This window comes from Anser anser (genome assembly GCF_964211835.1).
Source record: "Anser anser genome assembly, chromosome: 4".
NCBI lineage: Eukaryota > Metazoa > Chordata > Aves > Anseriformes > Anatidae > Anser > Anser anser.
In genome coordinates, this window is record NC_139724.1 from 1,309,803 (window position 1) to 1,328,289 (window position 18,487).

An 18,487-nucleotide genomic window follows, 5' to 3' on the forward strand; every position below is an offset into this window, starting at 1 on the left:
TGTCAGCCTCTGTGGTAAGAGAAAGATTATAAGTGGGACATCTGTATTGGAGTATAACATTGAAAGTAGCAAAAAACCCACAGGCCTCTTCCAAATTTTGGAATGGATCAAAGCAGAGCTTGCAAAGGGAACTTGCAATAACTCTCAAACATTTTGCTGTGTTTCTTAAGTGTTTAATCAAAGACATTACGAGCATTAATGTTTCTCATATTGAGAACAAACTGAGAGATCTTGCAAGTATAGAAAATGATTTTTTTTTTTCCTCATATAAAGCAAGTCAGAAGAATTCAGGAAACTTATTTGATAGCAGGATTTTTCAGCAGGAAGAAGATAATATATATATATATTTTTTTCCATGAATAATCAGTGTTTCATTGGTTTATCTGCTGCTTGTACAGGGCATGATAGGATGAAAGCTATTCAAAGAGAGTGATTGGCTCTGTGCCTTATAAGGTGAGACAGATTCTTTCCTTTTCAGGTCTCTTGTGTACATTTTCATCCAAGTTGCTGGTGAATAAAAAAAATGCCTTCCAATATATATGAGACTAATTCTCTTGCCGACAAGGATTTATATCACACTAATAAAACCCATCAAAACTGGGCTGGCAAACTTGCTGGCAGTTTCAAATGAAAGCCAAGAATTAATTGGACATGGAGACAAACAACTTTTCCAGTCTGAAGACGAATTCCTACAAGTCAAGGTTGAGTTACACTTAACATTGCCTAGAGGATTTTCATTTCCAGGAGTGCTTGCCTGGGACTGATAATAAAAACTATGGAGAATATCCTAGAGTTCTATTTTAGTGAGATTTTTATACTATGTCCATTACCATGGTAGTTGGTTGATATATATGAGCCATGGGGCTCTTCCAGTTCTGATGGCCCATTATTCATAATAATGATTCTCCCGGATTATATGCACATAGAAGCAAATCTTGCCTCTTCCTTGCAGCAAAACATCTTTTCCTGAATTGGGCCTAGTGACAGGAAAACAGATAAATCATGTGTTTGTTTTACTATCTGGCAGTTCTGTGGAGAGATCTACTTGAATAAAACTGGTAACTTGTCGGGCCGTTCTAAAACCAGAGAACTTGTGCTTTATTTAGAGGATAAGTTCACCTCAGCAGACCTCTGGTTTAAAATTTTTCCCTTCTGGATAATTAAGAACAAAGTTTTGCTAAGATAGCTGTTTATTCTAAAAACATCCTACCAAATTCGAGATATTTAAGATCAGTGTAGGATTGCATCCTAAACCTGACGGACCCTCACAGAACAATCTCTGCAAACAGTATATTCTCCTGTAACCTCTTGATGAATTTTGCAAATGCTATTTGAAGGCATACATGAGCTGAAGAAAATGTTCAGCAGACATGCCAAGTGAAGAGAGGATAAACTAAGGCACACTCTGCATTTCTAAGTGACATGTGTCCCTAGAAAAATGGCATAAAAATACCTAAGAAATGTGGTTATACCAATCTTTCAGAGACATGAGGCTGCATGACAGGACTTTGAGCTGTGTTTCCTTTCATACGACTCTTGATAGAGGAACTTTAAAGAGAAGCCAAGCCAGTTGCAAAGGATGGGCTATATATAAATATCTGAAGCTCAGTGAACTGTGGTCTCTGGAATCTCTCTCTAGAGATCTGCAAGTGAGCTGTATTTATAGAATATTTTTCCTATTTCCAGAGTTTCTTATTGGCTTAGAAACCTCTCCCCCTCCAAAACAAAATCAGTGCAAATCATGGTATTTAGGCAAGAAAAAAATGAAAAGTGCATTCAGAAGAGCTCCCTTCTTTGTCAAGCTTTCCACTTCCACAGCAAGACAGCAGTGTATGCTGTCTCTCTGCCCCCTGTACCTGCTGCAGGATGTCAGCTTGCATTTTAAAATCTGCAGCAAAGGAAGTACACAATAATGAATGTACAAGAAAAATGAGAAATAAAGTAGAAACAGACAAGTCACATCTGAACTAAAAATTGTGAAATTGTGGGAACCATCTATATGAAAAAAAAAAAAACTTCTTTATTTAACATAAATGAAATTATGGGAAAATTCACAGACTGCCCTAAAATCTGAAGGGTCTAATGCTATTGCTAAGACAACAGTTTTAGTAAAATCTGTAAAATATAGAGTCCCTTGGTGTTGTGTAATCCTGTAACTGTGCTTGCTAATATTACATGCTTTTAAATACCGCTTAGGTTTTCTTGTTTTTCTATAGAAGAAATACTTCTCCTTCTACTATTTCATAGTGTTAAATTTTCAAAGACAGGCATCTTCCATACCACTTACTTCCTTTACATCAAGAGAGGCACAGATGATGTGTCCAAATCATCCTCATCTCCTCCACTTACTGCCTTAATATGCCATTGCTATGACGCTTTAAACAAATTCAGTACTTGTGGAGCTGATGTGCTGGAACCACTGCTATTTTCCTCAAAGATTCAGTATTCTGTTTCTCCTCACCTGTCTTTTGCATCCACCTGTTCTCTTTCAACTCGGGGTGATGAAGTAACTCAATAAAATGAAAAAGAGTCCTTTTATTCTTACTTCGTTGCATATTATCAGACTAAAAGTATTTATCATAAATAGCTTCACTGCACTGGACACATATTGTTTTCTTCATACTTATGTATTTTGAACAAACTTTATTGTTTCATTTCTACCTCTGGTTTGTATTCCCACACATCTGTCTCTACAACATGCTTTGGTCTTTAGATGTTTCTGGGAGGATGTAGAAATCCCTCCAAACCAACTGGAAATTTGAAAACACCCAATGCTCTTCAGAAGACAGCAGTATCTCCTTGTGTCCATGCTGGGCAGTAAGTACGTATTTATAAGCTCGTTCTACTGAAATAAGATTAAGGTAACAGTAATATATATTTTGTGTGAGATTCAGACTCACACAAGTGTTTGTTACTCTTTCCTGATATTAAATCCACTAGCCTACTATTAACTCCAGACTCTGTAGGAAAGAAATAAATTGGCACCAACTGAACTGGGATCTTTCACCCTCAAAACACAAGATTACAGAAGAAAGGATGCAAAAGCAGGAATGAAATTACTAAATAGTTTTACAGACCTACCCCTAGGAAAAAACAGAGCACAGGACACTAAAATGCATGAAGATAAACAGAAAACATAAGTTTAAAATGAAGGTACCTCTTCATAATACAACCATCAATACAGCCAACATTTCTTATGACCTGATTAAGAGTCCACAAGCATAATCATTCATGTAGCGTAGGTTAACGGAGACTCCTGAAAAGAGCTCAAGGTTTGTAACTTTGCTTCAACTAGCAAAGGTGGGGGTTTAGCGAGGTGGGGTTTGGTCTATTCTTCCACGTGCCTGGTGACAGGACAAGGGGGAATGGGCTAAAGTTGTGCCAGGGGAGGTTTAGGTTGGATGTTAGGAAGAACTTCTTTACTGAAAGGGTTGTTAGGCGTTGGAATGGGCTGCCCAGGGAAGTGGCTGAGTCACCATCCCTGGAGGTCTTTAAGAGACATTTAGATGTTGAGCTTAGTGATATGGTTTAGTGGAGGACTTGTTAGTATTAGGTAAGAGGTTGGACTGGGTGATCTTGGAGGTCTCTTCCAACCTGGACGATTCTGTGATTCTGTGAACTAGTAATTCAAACGATCCACCTACTTTATAAAAGTTGACTCATTGGCAAGGCTGCAACTTCTGTTAATGAGGATGAAAGACAAAAAGAGAGAAAACTATCTAAAGATAAATGAGAAGTGTGGGCCAGAAGAAGGAGGGAGAAAGAAAAGCAAAATGCTGGTTACTGTAAAATATAAAAGATCTACCATGAAGTGAAATAAAACTCCTGTATGGGAGAAAAGCAATTTAGCTTTATGAATAGCTGCCTCACAGAGGGTCAGGAATATGAGCAATTAAAATTAAACAAGTTGATTTTAATATGTCTTGCTAACTGTGATTGATCTTACAGAGTTGTTGTTGACTGTACATCAAGAAACAATTTAGGATCCAGTATAAAACAAAGTTTATAATCCTTGTTTAATGGATTTTAGTACCTTGGGCAGTACAGTGGTGTAAAAATGATTAAAACGTGCCCTATCTCTGTGTAATCAATAAAGCTTCCCACTACGAGATTGGTTCATTTCCAGGGACTCCTCAGCATGCCTGGCCATGCTGTGTCTGTGGAATTCCAAATAAGTCATCTATCATTATTTCTATACACAGGACTCATTAGACATCTCATCCTTCAGCTTATTAGCACTGAAGTCAGCCAAACAATCAAATCAAAAGGTCACCTTTTAACAAATACGCAGCCAGACCAAAACATACATCAAAATCGTAACAGATATATGTCAAAATATAGTAGCAGGGATGGATAACAGACTGACATGAACTGCAAAGTGCCTACAAATGGAAAGTGTGTGAATTTTATCTGGTTTACCAGGGGAAGTCTACCAGGGCAGGTTAAGAAATGGGTCACACATCTTAATAGACATGAGAAGGAAACCCCACCTCTCTGGCCATCAGAACTCTTACACCACTGAAATCTCTTCACATTCTGTGAAATTTGATGTAAAATCCTTAAGATGTAGAGGACATGACAACCAGCTGGGGACTCATTTTTGCCTTTTTTTTCTTTTTCTTCTTTTTTCATTTAAAAAAGGGTAGCTAAAAAAGTGATAACCAGGTTTATAAATTCTGTATCTAGAAAAGTGTACTTCCTGTTAGTCTTCTCTGTAACATGTTCTACAGTGCTTTTCACTGAAAAAGAGAAAGAATAGTGATACTAACTAGACCTAACGTCTCCAGCAGTAGTAACAATGACTGCTTGGGGAAGAGCATTAAGTGGCTGGCATGAAGGGATACTTCTTTGCATTGTTTCCAGACTTGAGCAAATTACATCTTGGACTTTATTTGCATTTGTGCTTGATTGATTTGCACACACTTGTCTTTCATAAATTTGTCATATTTTTAAAGCAAACCTTCATTAATTGGCCTGTACGGAACCACCTTACTACTAGTTTCATTTGTGGTCTGTTCTTTAAGTTCTTCTATGGGAAGAAATGATGGATGCTGATTTCCTTTTCACCCTCTCTGTGCTACTCATGGTCTTCCCTCAGGCTCTTTTCCAGGCTGAAGAGCCACGATGTACTTATTCATGTGGATTAAAAGCTGTTCCATATGTTTGATCATATCTGCGATCCATCTCTGAATATCTTCCAACCTTAATTTATTTCTTTAAAAAAAAGAGCCTAGAACTGCACGTGAAGTTCAAGATGCAGGCACAGCCTGGATTTATGTAGTAATGTCCTCTGCTTTGCTTTCTCTTTTTTGTCTTTCTCTGTAACTCCCAACATTCAATTTTTTGATGATTTTTAAGAGTTGAGCAGTTCACAGAACCAGTTACTGTAATTCCAAGATCTCATTACTGAGATCTAATAATCATCTCAAACATTTTTGAGTAAAGCTAGGAGTGTTTCTTCTAATGATCATGTAACATTAACCTACATGGAATTTCTTGATATAACATGCAAATTTGTATATATTTCTCTTCCAACTAGAATAACTAAAATAAACAATACATTTCTCTTAAAGGTTTTGCACATATTTAAAAGCATAATGGAAATATTTTCCTTTTTGATGTTTCTCACCAAACCCCACCTGAATATTATCTTTAACTTTGATGGTGATATGAAGACTGACTATTATTTTACTCATGTTGAAAAGGAAAGAGTTTTTAAAACAATCTCTGTTACAGAAAAATATGTTCAGTAAAGAAGAATCTAAGTTTTCCAAATTCTAAATATCCATATTAAAACAAGATTTCTTGGGCAATTCATAAATTAACATATATTCCATAATGAAAATCTTTCAATATTTTGCTTTGGAGAAGGCCCACATTAATGTAAATGTATCAGATATGAAGATACTGGGTTTGTCTCCTAAAGTGAGTGATTTATTTGGCACAGAAACAGAAAAAAATCCTGGACCCCTAAATGAGTTTCTTCCTGGTTTTGTTACCATTCTTGTCATTTTGCTAGTCTTCCTGTACCAATGAAGGTCTGCTGCATTGCCAAAAAGTTTCCCAACTGGAGAGCTGTGAAAAGTACCATCCAGTTTCCAAATGGACTAGGAAGGAAAGTGCCTGTCAGTTTTCTTTTGAGGATGAGAAGATGACATGAAATTAAACTTAGTCCAGATAAAATCCTATCCACTGGGAAGCAGTGGATGAGATGCTCACACAGGTATTTATGGGGCAATGTATTCCTTAAGGAAAATATCTCTGCTATGTTTTGCATACAGACCACTGCTAATGATTGCCCACATAGATCAAATCAGGTGTGTGAATGCATTTCTAACATTGTATTTGAGGCCATTAAAAAGTACATATTGAACTCTGATATTTTGGCACTACTTCTTTCTTTTCCCTAAATATCTGACAAAATAGTATGGTACACAAGGTAGAGTTTACTATCATTTTCTGTTTTATTTCCATCATAAAGCTTGTCTGCCACATAATCCCTAAGATAATGGTTATTTGCAATTTGATGAGATACAAAGAAAATGTTATTTTCACATTCCTATTTCTCTTCTTATATCTGAATATTAGGGAGCATATGCTGAGGTCATACTGAATTAACTTTTAATTAGAGCACTACATAACCACAATCCATGGGTTATCTGCCGTGCTATTTCCCTAAGATGCTGGAAGAATTTTCAGACTACAGTGAGTCCTGCACTGCACTGGCAGCATTTCTATCATTGGCTGAGCCAACTGACTTATAGCTAGCTTGGGAATGTTACATGGACTTGAGTTAGCATTAAAGACATACATTTGGATTCTGAACTGACAAGCTAGATTTTAAGTACTTGCATGGCATTAATATAACCTGAGACAGATGAGGCAAATAAATTAGGAAGCTTTGGGAGAATTCACTAGAAGGATGCACTTTCATAGGGGTAATACAGACTGGACTTCGTGTACTTAATATTTAGATAGCACATATGATAGATAGCACCCTCAGCAAGAAGAAATTCTTCTTAATGTCCCATCTAAATCTCACCTGGGGCAACTTGAGATCATTTCCTCACATCCTATCACCTGTCACCTGAGAGAAGAGATGGACACCCTTCTCGCTGCATCCTCCTTTCAGGCAGGTCTCCCCTCAGCCTCCTCTTCTCCAGACTGAAAAACCCCAGTTCCCTCAGTTGCTCCTCATAACTCCTGTTTTCCCGTCCCTTCACCAGCTCCATTGCTCATCTCTGCATACACTCGAGCATCTCAATATCCTTGTAGTGAGGGGCCCAAAACTGAACTATTCAAGGTGCGGTCTCACCAGTGCTGCTTATAAGGCGACAATCACTTCCCAGCCCTGGTGGCCACACTACTTCTGATGCTGACCAGGATGCCATTGGCCTTCTTGGCACATATATCTGAGTATTTGCACACACACACACACATATAATCACTGTGTGCCAATGCCAACATACACACATTTTCTAACTGATTATATGTTAGACTAGTCATTTAGTAACAGTTTTATGCATAATGAAGTGCTCTCTAGTGACCACATCTTACCAGCTGGAGATGGAGGGAATGGCACATGAGCTTCCATGAGATTTTACCAGTACTCCTGCTGGGAGCATGACTAGAAACAGGCTTCAGGAGCCAGAACTCTTCTGTAATGAACGTGTATGAGGCAAAGGATTTGTGAAACCGTATTTCAGGATGTTCTAAAGACAAAACCCAGCTACAGCAACTGGACATTATGGCAGCATAGAAACTACTGGATATAAATAATACTTCCATTCCTTACTCTTGGCTTTAAAATATTCAGTTTTCAAATACCAAAGAAGAAATAGGTATGAAAAACAGTTTGTTTGTTTGTTTGTTTGTTTGTTTTTTAAGACAAAGTGACTTCCAAGTGACTAAAAGTCAAATTCTAATCGATTTTTTTTGGAGGACTGGGGTAAAAGGAAATGTTTTATTGATACAACGACTAATAATACCACTAGATGAAAAGTTCATTTGTTCTTTCAAAAATCTCCTTTTTGTTGTTTCAAAAATCAAGAAAGTTAGTTGGAATCAGACCTCTGCCACCATGTGATATACAGAATTTCTATATGGGAAAAGAGCAGCAAGGAAATACTTAACCACTAAAAAACCTATTAAATGGATAAAGAACAAATGAAAACGCCACTGACATCTGACTGAAGAAAAACACAAAGGATGAATTTTGCAGAAAAATTCCTTCTGGTAGAGTCCTACTAGAGTCTGAAAAATCAAGCAAACAAACCAAAATCCCACCTTCGGTTTTCAAAGAAAATGTAGCTAGTACCAGAATTGCCTTTTATGTTTTACTAGCTATCATCAGTAATACCTTTCTGCTGAAAAAATAAATAGAAAAAAAACCCTAGTTTAATAAACAATGTTTGGAGTTCCTTCCAGCAGCTTTTTGCCTTTTTACAGGACAAGAATTGAGATCTAAGTCTGGGTTGGTTCATCTCCATCTGTGCTTATATACAATGAAAACGTACATGAAAGAAGACCCCAAGTTTTCCTCTTTATTACTTATTTTATTCTTGCACTGTATGTCTTTCTTTTTTCTTCTTAATGAAGAAGAGATCAAAATGAACTCTTCACATGTGACTGGAGGCCTGAATTCTAGATAAGGAAATAAATCTCTTCTTGGATAAATGCTTGCTTTGCTTTCCCATCAGTCAAAATATCTCTTCCATATCTGTTATATGCCAGACTAAACAACACCTGCTTCTACTTCCTATTTTTTCTGCTTTGAAAATGGTGAGATTTTTCATTACATAAAGAAAGGTTTCTGATATGAAGATGAATTATTTTTTTAATCAAGCAATCCAAAAATGAATTATCACCCTGTGAACCCTTTGGCATCCCAACCACTCTTGTGTTCTTAGGCTTAATCTGATTCTTTATTTTGTTCTGTATTTGTCACAGATCAAGTTATTTTTCTAACTGAAAGCTCTAAGATATCATCCTACTTACTGGGCCACAACTTTTGTTTTTCACAGCTGCAGATTTTGCTTTACCAGACTTAGCTCTCAACTGTTCTTTTATCAGAACGTTCATCAAATATTGTTGTCTGGACTGGTATGCAAAAAGCTCTGGTTTCTTGAGATAGTTCATAATACTGAAATAGATCCTGCTGAGAAATATATCAGAAGTAGATGTTTTTGAGACCTCATACCTCCAGTTTGTAGGAGATCTGTTTGGGTATTTTTCTACAATTACTGTAATCTGTATAAAATCACACATAACAAGCACTGATAAGACAGAACACAAAGATAAAAAGATTTAAATATGGAAAACTGGTTGGCCTGGATAAGCAACCTTTTCATGCTAGCCCATTAGGCAGCTTAATGATAAATGAAATTTTTGAAGAGGAGAAGGAAAAGCTAAAGTTCACAGTAAAGCGTGGGATTCTTTCAGAAAATCTAGCTCAAGGCAAAGAATGTATCTTTGATTACCTATTTATTCTTTATGCCTTTACTCAGACTTTTGGCTACCACTGTTACTTAGAAATCCAGGCATAATTAAGATTTCAACAACTCTTTAATAATAGTCCCCTGTGAGAAAAGAGAAACTCATTTCTGACCCTTACCGTAATCACTCTTTTCCGTGAGCTAGCTTCCTCTCAGTTTCATGAAAGTGTAAGAGGTACATTAGAAGCTACAAAGCTCCTTGAAGCTTATTCTAAGATTAATATCACCATTTGAAAATTTAACCTCAAAAACATTCTATGTCAAAGTATTTCCTGAAATTGTGTCACAGATGCATACCCTCACTTAAAACCATGTAAAAAATTCTCTGATCTTCAAAAGTTACCCCAAAGTTACTGAGATTAATATGTTTGTTAGGAAGAGTCTCGTATCTCATTTTGCATTTCTCTACTATCTTCATCCCTTAAATTACATGTACTCCTATGTCCCTACTTTTTCTATTTGTGTTAATTATACATAAACACATTGCAATGTCCTTTTCATGTAAAATCATTCTTATGTTCAGAATTTAACGGCAATTACATTTGACAATTTCACTGGCTTTAGAATAACCACGGAAATTGATCCATTAATATAGGTTTATATCTGCTTTGGAGGAAGAGGGAATGTTAAATGTTATTTAGATGAACTGTAGTACTGGCCAAGCAGTGACTAAAAATATGCAACTGAAATGAAAATGTCATAAACCTTATCATGTAGAGTACTATTTTTGGCCTAAACCTGCACATTTCCTGTTGCATTTAGCAGCACTAAAGCCCTCCTCTGCACAAACATATGACACGTACTCCAGTGAGCACCATTTGCAGCCAATGTTTTCACACATCTCCATTTAGTGAACTACACTTTGCAAGTTATGGCCTTAAAAAGCCAAGAAATGAGAGAAATAAATTCAGAAAATACTGAGTTAATATTCATCTATTTCTTGCTTAACTTACATAAAACAAAAAATTGTTGGCAAAGTAATGCCTCAACTCATCTACTTGGCGAGCTTATGCTTTTTTAATGAAGGAGCTCTCTCATTTACAGGGATATTGAGAAACTTGTCAACTCTTTGTGGGAGGTCTGTTCATTCTTTCGTCAGAACTTTGGAGAAGCATTATTTTAAATTTCTTTAACTCTCTTTCAGGAGAACTGCAACTGTATTGCTAAGTCAGACACTTACAATAAATCTTTCAGCACTGCTGAACTTTGCTAAGTAGGAGCTCTTCCATTAACTATTTGCAGAGAAAAGAATCTATACTTACAAATTGCAGGGTTGTTTCTTTTAATGAAATATACCTTTTAAAGTAATTAGCCTTGATTGTAGGAAATACTCAAAACAAATAGCTGTAACAGTTTGTATTCCAAGAGCACCTTCCAACAGGAAGTGGTTAACTAAGTAGTTAATTAAAATTATTAGTAATGTTTTATGTAATTCAAGAAGAGATGGATATATTTTTCTTTATTTCATATACAAGATTTCATGCTGATACTTTTTACCTACATACATTTTTAATCTCTTCTTTAAAGAAAAACATTCCTTATGTAAATAATATTTAAATCCTGCTGCCAATAAGAAACTTAAAACTGAAATGTTCCTTAAGGATTCCTGTCATCTTAGGCTATCTTCTGCAGATACTTTTCCAGCATACAAGCATTAGCATATGTAAGAGCATTAAAAATATAAGCTGGCCACTAGCCACTTGAAAAATCAGTTCAAATCAGAACTCATAGCTATGATAGAAGCTTATTTTATTTGTCCAAATGCAGATGGTGCTGTGAAGTTCCCCGAGACTGTAAAGTACAGTTCCAAAACAGTAATCTTACATCTGTTTCAAACCAGACAGTTTCCCCCTAAGGACAGTTTTTATAACAAAGCTGCTAGACTTCCAGGCCTTTACCTGCACCCTCCTCTGACATCCCACTTAGTTTGGTCTGGAAGTGGGCAAGCCATGCTGCTGAGAGTCTGAGGCATGCACCTGCCTGAGTGGCATCAACATTTTTAGAATATTGTGGTGCTCTGGGTGCTGAGCTACACCTTGGTCCTCCCTCATCATACTGTGACAAGCTCATTAAATGGAGACCCTCATGGTCGACAATCATCCAGTGGGTCACCTAACCAAGATTTCTATGATGGATAGGCACATTACCCACCCAAATGAAAGCAGACATTTGAACACTGGCCAGGATGCTGAGCCAGGTGAGGTTAATTGAAAGTAATGCCAACTGCTGAAGTGAGAATTAAAGGCAAGAAATAAACAAGTTTGAATAGAGTTTGCAGTGAAGATACCAGAATTGTGGCAGAAAATACCAACTATCTTAAATAACAGGACTCACCATAGGGCAGCTTTTTTGGATCTGAAGAGTTGTATCTGCCTAAGCCACAGCCAGTAAACCTACACCTAAATGGAAGACGAAGGCCTAAGAATGCAGAATTTGCTGATGTGATTACAACAGAAGTAGGGGAAATGAACTGTTGTTTTGGTTCAGCAAATACAGTAATGTAAATTTCAAAGATAAAGGTGTCACAGCAGTACTACAAAACACAAAATATGGGCCAACTAGCTCCTCTGTGACTATAATCATTCAGATCAGATAGGCTTTGCATGTCCTTTGGTACAGCCATCTTCTGCATATGCTTACAGAAAATTTCTTAGGAATTTTCATAGAAGAAAGTGATTTGAACATTGGATCAAAGTAGTACTTGGTTTCAAGAACACTTTTGGCTTCAAGCTATTTTCACTTATGACTCTTCCATTTTCTAACATCAGTTAAAACTCGTATCTGATGCTACCCACAGTGGACACCATTGTTGACTCATAATACCTTCTGTATTTAGCAGAGATGCCAGTTTTTATAGATAATGTTGTATCGACTCAGTGGACATTTTCCTTTTCTATGCCTACATTAAAAATATGTACAATTAAAATGGGCTTTCCAATATGATGATAACATTTTGGGAGCAATTCCCTTAACAGATAACAAAGACAATTCTGGGAGGAATTAAAGCAAAATGAAACTGAAAACATTATTCAGCTAATTGAGAACTTCTTAATTACGCTAATTTTGCTTGGAAAAAAATAGGTACCAAATAGCATTAAGTTCTTATATGAAAATATGAAGGACAAATGATACACATTCAATTAAATTTCAGATTAGAATAGGCTACTGTATATACCAAGCCTAAATCTACTGAACAATTTAATCAGCTAATTTATAAAGTCATTAAATGCAATAAAAACAGCTGCTTATACTGTCATGAAATCAAGACTGCCTACACCATTAAACTCCTCATATATAAAATTATACACATTATTGAAACAATAAAACAGATAAGCAAGAGACTTAAAATGTATTTGTCCAGTACTAACCTGACATTTTTAATGTAGCTCATTAATGATTGATTTCTCCACTTAAAGTGGTTATTTCACTGAATTTACACAGAAAAAATTGCAGGTGCCAACTCATCGTAATTTTTCTTGCAGAATCTCCACTTGGTGATCATTGCCACGCTCTGTTGTGTTGAGAGCTCCAGGCAGAAAACACACTTCTCAAAGGCAGATTTCACGAAATAGCAGCAAGGGAGGAATTCTGCTGTTTTATGTGTAAGTAATAGCCTCTGAAGATAGTGGAGAGATGGAAAATGTTGCAAGTGCTTATCGCAGCAATTCTCGAACTTTTCAGCTTATTTCAGTGCTTTACCCCCACCCATTTTTTTCCAGTGGACGTACAGAGCCCAGTACATAGCCTAGAGACAATGAGGTCACTCTTCATGGCAGAGAACACTTCCTTGAACCATAGACCATTAACACCAGGGACAATGAACCACAAGGTTTACCAAAGTAACTGTGACTCTGAGGACAAAGACTGAAAATCCTTGGCACGGCAGAACTTACTCTTACCTTAGTAATTCCAGTTATATCAACACATGGTTCTACTTGCATTTCTAGAAATGCTGTAATATTTACTCTCCAGGAAAAAGGCTGGTTAGTGGCAGCATGGTATCAGCAGCATGGTATCAGTGGCAGCAGGGTATCAGAGAATTACAGAACTGTTTTAATGAAACAGATTAAGCAAATATTGTAATACTAACCTGAATGTCCATCCTTGAAGTGTCATGCATTCTAACTCTGCTGTCCACAGCAGCTGATCTTTCACTTTGTGTTCTAAGTCCTTAAAAAGAGAGAGAATAACATTTATTACACATTCTCTAGTTACTAAGCCAGAAATACTTTTTGTTAGTTCTACCAAGTAATGTTATTTTACATAACAAGTCATATGGTTAAAACTATAAACTGCCTATAGAAAATTTTCTATACAGCTTAGCTGTTAAGCTGAAAACCCCACAAGTCTTATAAATGTCTTGCACAAGAGGAAGTTACTTATTAAATGATTTCCTTGAAGGAAACTTCTAATTTGTGATTTTTTGTTCAAAACAAATTGGGAAGTTAGAGAAAAAAATTACCTTTCTGTAGGGTTTGCCTATATGTAGTGAAAGACTTTTTATATCACACTCACAGCAAGACATCTGGATGTCCAATAATTTTAGGGACTTCTAAGTTTTACATGGGCTCGAATTCTCTTAATTTCTACCATTATTACTTTTTTTTTTTTCTTTAAATCTGGCCTGATTAACATAGCAGCAATAATTGATTCAAGTAATGATTCTAAACAGTAATTAAAAATTACTCAACAGATGCCATCTCTCAGTTTCCACACCTAATATGTCTCTTTATTTAGAGAAGGAAATAGGCTTGAATCAAACTAATAGTATCTCCATGAATTTCAAACTTTATTCTATAGCACAACATAGCAGGAATGACATTCCTTTCTGTTGGCTATATAAGCTCTCATTACGCAGTTCTACCCTGTGTAAACGGAAAAATCTTTAATCCTTACTAAATAAGACATTGAGTGAACTGTTTTAAATCTTTTTATCAGAAGTCTTCATTCTAAAGGCATACAGACCCTTGATATTAAAGGAACTGACTGTTCAAGAATACTTACACCTTAAATTAGATTATTTCTTCTCCAGAACTCATCATCAACAGAAATCTTTTGGGAAAATACATTCCCAAATTTCTAATAAAATATAAAAGTAACTATGTCTTTTAAGGGCTTTTGACTTAATGTTACAGAACTAAACCAGACTATATTCTATCTGACATTCACTTCTGTAATGGTTCCACATCTCTGACTGTGCAATGGATTAGTTTTAGATTGTGAGCAACACTGGTGTTTGTTTTTTTGTTTGTTTGTTTGTTTGTTTTCCCCTGATTAATAGTTTTTTCCTTCCTCAGTTTTGTGAACTATTTCACACTAACACCATGAACTCAGTTATGGAGGATACACTTCCAGCCCAGGCTACAGTTCCACTCTACAGCTGAGTTGGTTTTTTTTTTTTTTCAGGGTTAGCCAGCTGAAGTGATTCAGCAGAGTGCAACAAGCACCAGAGCCAGCACAAGGCCTGTGGGCCAGGAGCAGAAATACTCCTTTCAGTGGTAGTGAACAATGCAATTGGCGCAGGCACACCACACAGCTCTACCCAAGGATAAAATATCCCAAGTCAGCTTTATATGAGCTCACTGGAGTCATGTGCATTTACACTGGCTGAGGATTTATCTTCATAAATTCATACTTCTGACTAAGAGCATAAAAAACTCAAGGGCATATACACTATGACAGGAAACCGTGCCTCTCTTATTTCTTAAAAAAGTCAAGTTCCTTTGTTCAAAACCATCCTTTGTCAACAGCTTCATGTAATCAAATGGCTCAGTAATCAAATTATTCTGACAGGCTTGTCTAAAAAGAACAGGATGCACAGGATGCTGCTTGTGCGCAGGCATGATATTTTCCTTTCGCCTGAAGCTTGTTACCTCACCTGTGTGAGAAATAAAGGGACATGGCAGACACTGTAGTAAACATAACCGGTACTTAAATACTGAAAGTCTGGCTTCAAATTGTTAAGGTCAGCAATTCTAGAAGGGTTATTTATTTTAAATGTATATATATATTTGCTCTTAAGTCATTTCATTCCACTGAACCCTAAACTGACTTGGCGTAACGCATTCACTGAGACAATAACCCTGTGTTGTATACACTCCCTCCCCATGACAAACAGGAAAGAGGGGGAAAAGTTGACACTACAGGGAAGCTTCAGCCAAAAACGTACTTCCACTCCACTCCTTCCTCTGCCATTTTGCCTCCCTTTCTTTTGCTCCTTGGTCCTATGCTATATGATCCCATCCTCTTCCTTACAGCCCAACTACTTCTCCTTGCACCTGATTTGATGTTTGTCAGATCCCCTCCAGGTTAGTGAGCTAAAGAGGCTCACAAAGGGGTGTGTTAAGTGGCAAAGCCCACGTAAAGGGAGTTCCCAGAGCAAGTGGACAGTAATTGCAGGGTATGGGGACAACGAAAAGCATATAATGCTGCCCCTTGGCAAAAGTGAGGCATAGATGGGCTCAGAGATGCGGTCAATCTATGCCTTGAGGCAAGCAGAATTTTGTTCTCTTGTTTGAATCAGCCTAAGCAGAGCCTGGTATTCATTAATTGTATATTCCCCTTCACCTTGCAAGCTAAAGACAAGGACATTTATGTCCATCACAAATGAGAAAAAGGGAACTATGAATGCTTCTTGCTCTTTGAGCACAGGATTTTCTACAAATAAAAGATACTAAGATGGTATCACCAGACTTAAGAACAGTGTAATGACTCCAGCAAATATTAGCAATGAGATAAAAAAAAAGAGTTAAAATGTTACTGGTTTTGATGGAGTCTGCTCCAAAACTGCTCATCAAGGATGCACAGAAGAAGCACCTGATAAAGTGAAAACGAGAATGCAGAGCAAGCAATACATTTTATATTTCTCAGACAAGTTACAAGTATAAAGGCTCAGTGCAAGGCTTTTTATAATCTTACATGGATATAATGGCAGTCCGCCTTTGCTGCCTTTTGTATTCTGCTGTCCTGTGTGGCAGCCTCAGCTGATTTGTGTCTCCTGCTGTTCAGGACCTCCTACATGGACGAGCTGCTTGCATAGCTCCCTACAGCTCTGACCTACTCTCCTGCCTTGAAACGAACAACTGGATGTAATGGGACAAGAGGTTATTACAGCTAATAACAGCTCCAACGCGTACTGGGCAAGGGCTCGTAGAGCACATTCTGACATCGCTAGGTTTGTTTTCCTACTCATTGCCTGAAGAACCCCACCAGTTTTGAACAACTGAAAAGTAAAAACACCAGGTTCTTTTCCAGATTCTTTTGTCTGTTTATCTTAATTGTTTTTTAAAGTTATCTCCTATAGCCCTATTTATCTGCTATAGGTTTCTTTAATCCTTTTTGTCTGCCTACCATCTGTTTGCAAATCAATGAAAGAGAACTTAAAATGACTAAGTGTTCATTTCCTTGTGGCTAGGTTTTATTGTTTTGTTGTTGTTTTTCTTCTTTATTATTGCACATGAAATACAAGGACAGACTTTCTAATAAATGGAAAGGTATAATTCTCTCTTCTATTCACAGTTAGGTACAGTAATAGATAGCTAGATACAGTAATCCTCCAGGACAAATTTTAATTTGCTGAATGTACATGTTGCAACACAGGTAAGGGACCTCTCAGAGCGCTGATCATGGCTCCCACAAGTTCTGACCAAACCCGATGCTAATAAAGCAGATTGCAGCGGTCTGTCATCTGGAGGAGTACAGGCAGCACAGCAGAAGCCATTTGAGACTGTTCCCTGCTGTTCTCTGAAGGCTGCAACAAGGGTAATAAAGAGATGTAGAAAAGGTTCAATACCACCAAAAAAATTCTCCTTATATACTGACGCTTTCGCACAATGACAGTGGGCCAAAGAAATAAGGGTTTAAAATTAATGACAAACTCTTTATTCCAGTTTTCTATTCCATGCTATACCAAATATAATGAACCTAATATTCTCTGTATCAAACTAGCAACCTTTATTTTTGTATATGTTATAAAGCAGAGAAAATGAATTCTCTTTAGATATATAATAAATATAGCTGAAAAACAAGCATTGCATTCTATAGGGAAAAGTATCTACACACCATTTTGGCTCTATTTTTGTCTGCATTAGGTTGAAACCAAGTCCTTTCCAAGAGCATGAGATATCAACTCAGCACACAACCCAGTCAGAGCATGTGACCAAAACACCTTAAAATTACTGATTTTTTTTTTTTAAGATAATCACACAGGGAGAGAAGTATTAAAAATAGGAAAGTTCCAAAAGAAACCAGATATATGCAGTTCCTAGGCAGAGCTATCAGGGTACTTATCCCCAGTGTTGGCACCTGGGTTTGTTACCCTGCCCTGGTGTGAACTGAGTGCCCTGATATGCTTTTAGAGATTCCTCAACGTTTGGAGAAGCTAACTGTGGAAGGCAATATGTCTCTGCAAAAAAGGCTTGCTGAATTACTGAGACTATAATGTTGGGGAAACAAACAAACAAACAAACACTGATCAGTTCTTTATTCTGTTTGGTGTAAGAAACAGAGCAAAATGCATTCAGTTGAGGAGAGCACTTTTAAAAATCATGTTACTTTCCCCCGCCCCCCCCCCCCCCCCCCAGAGGAACAACTTACTTACAAGTTTTAATGAGAAGCAGAACAATACTGAATAATTAACATGAAGTCCGGAAGCTGTGGCCATTGAAAAATATCTGTTGTTTGGCAAATTAAAATTAAGATGGTAATGTGAAAATGCATTTGCAGTACTCCTGATTGTTTCCAGTAAATCTTCATCTTTCATACACACAGAGAAACTATGGCTCTGTTCCAGCATCACTAAGCATTATATGAGATTGCTCTAACTGACAGATCTTTTACAAATGTAAGCCAAGGCCACAAGGCAGATGTGTAGATGGGATCTTTTTGGAGTAGATGTGATCCTTTTTGGATTTCAGCAAAGCTTTTGATATTGTCTCTCACTGCATCTTTGTGGACAAAATGTCCAGCATACAGCTAGACTAATACACGATACG

General features: G+C 37.0%; 1 protein-coding gene across 15 annotated transcripts in view; it reads right to left on the reverse strand.

Moving 5' to 3' along the window:
- LOC310898756 (bifunctional heparan sulfate N-deacetylase/N-sulfotransferase 3) overlaps window positions 1-18,487 on the reverse strand; it is a 382,477-nt gene that overhangs the window by 212,065 nt on the left and 151,925 nt on the right. For all 15 annotated transcript variants that reach the window (XR_014583603.1, XR_014583604.1, XR_014583605.1 and 12 more), the window contains one exon: window positions 13,585-13,664. The gene's annotated coding sequence lies outside the window, so the exon portion shown is untranslated. The remainder of the gene's footprint in view (window positions 1-13,584; window positions 13,665-18,487) is intronic.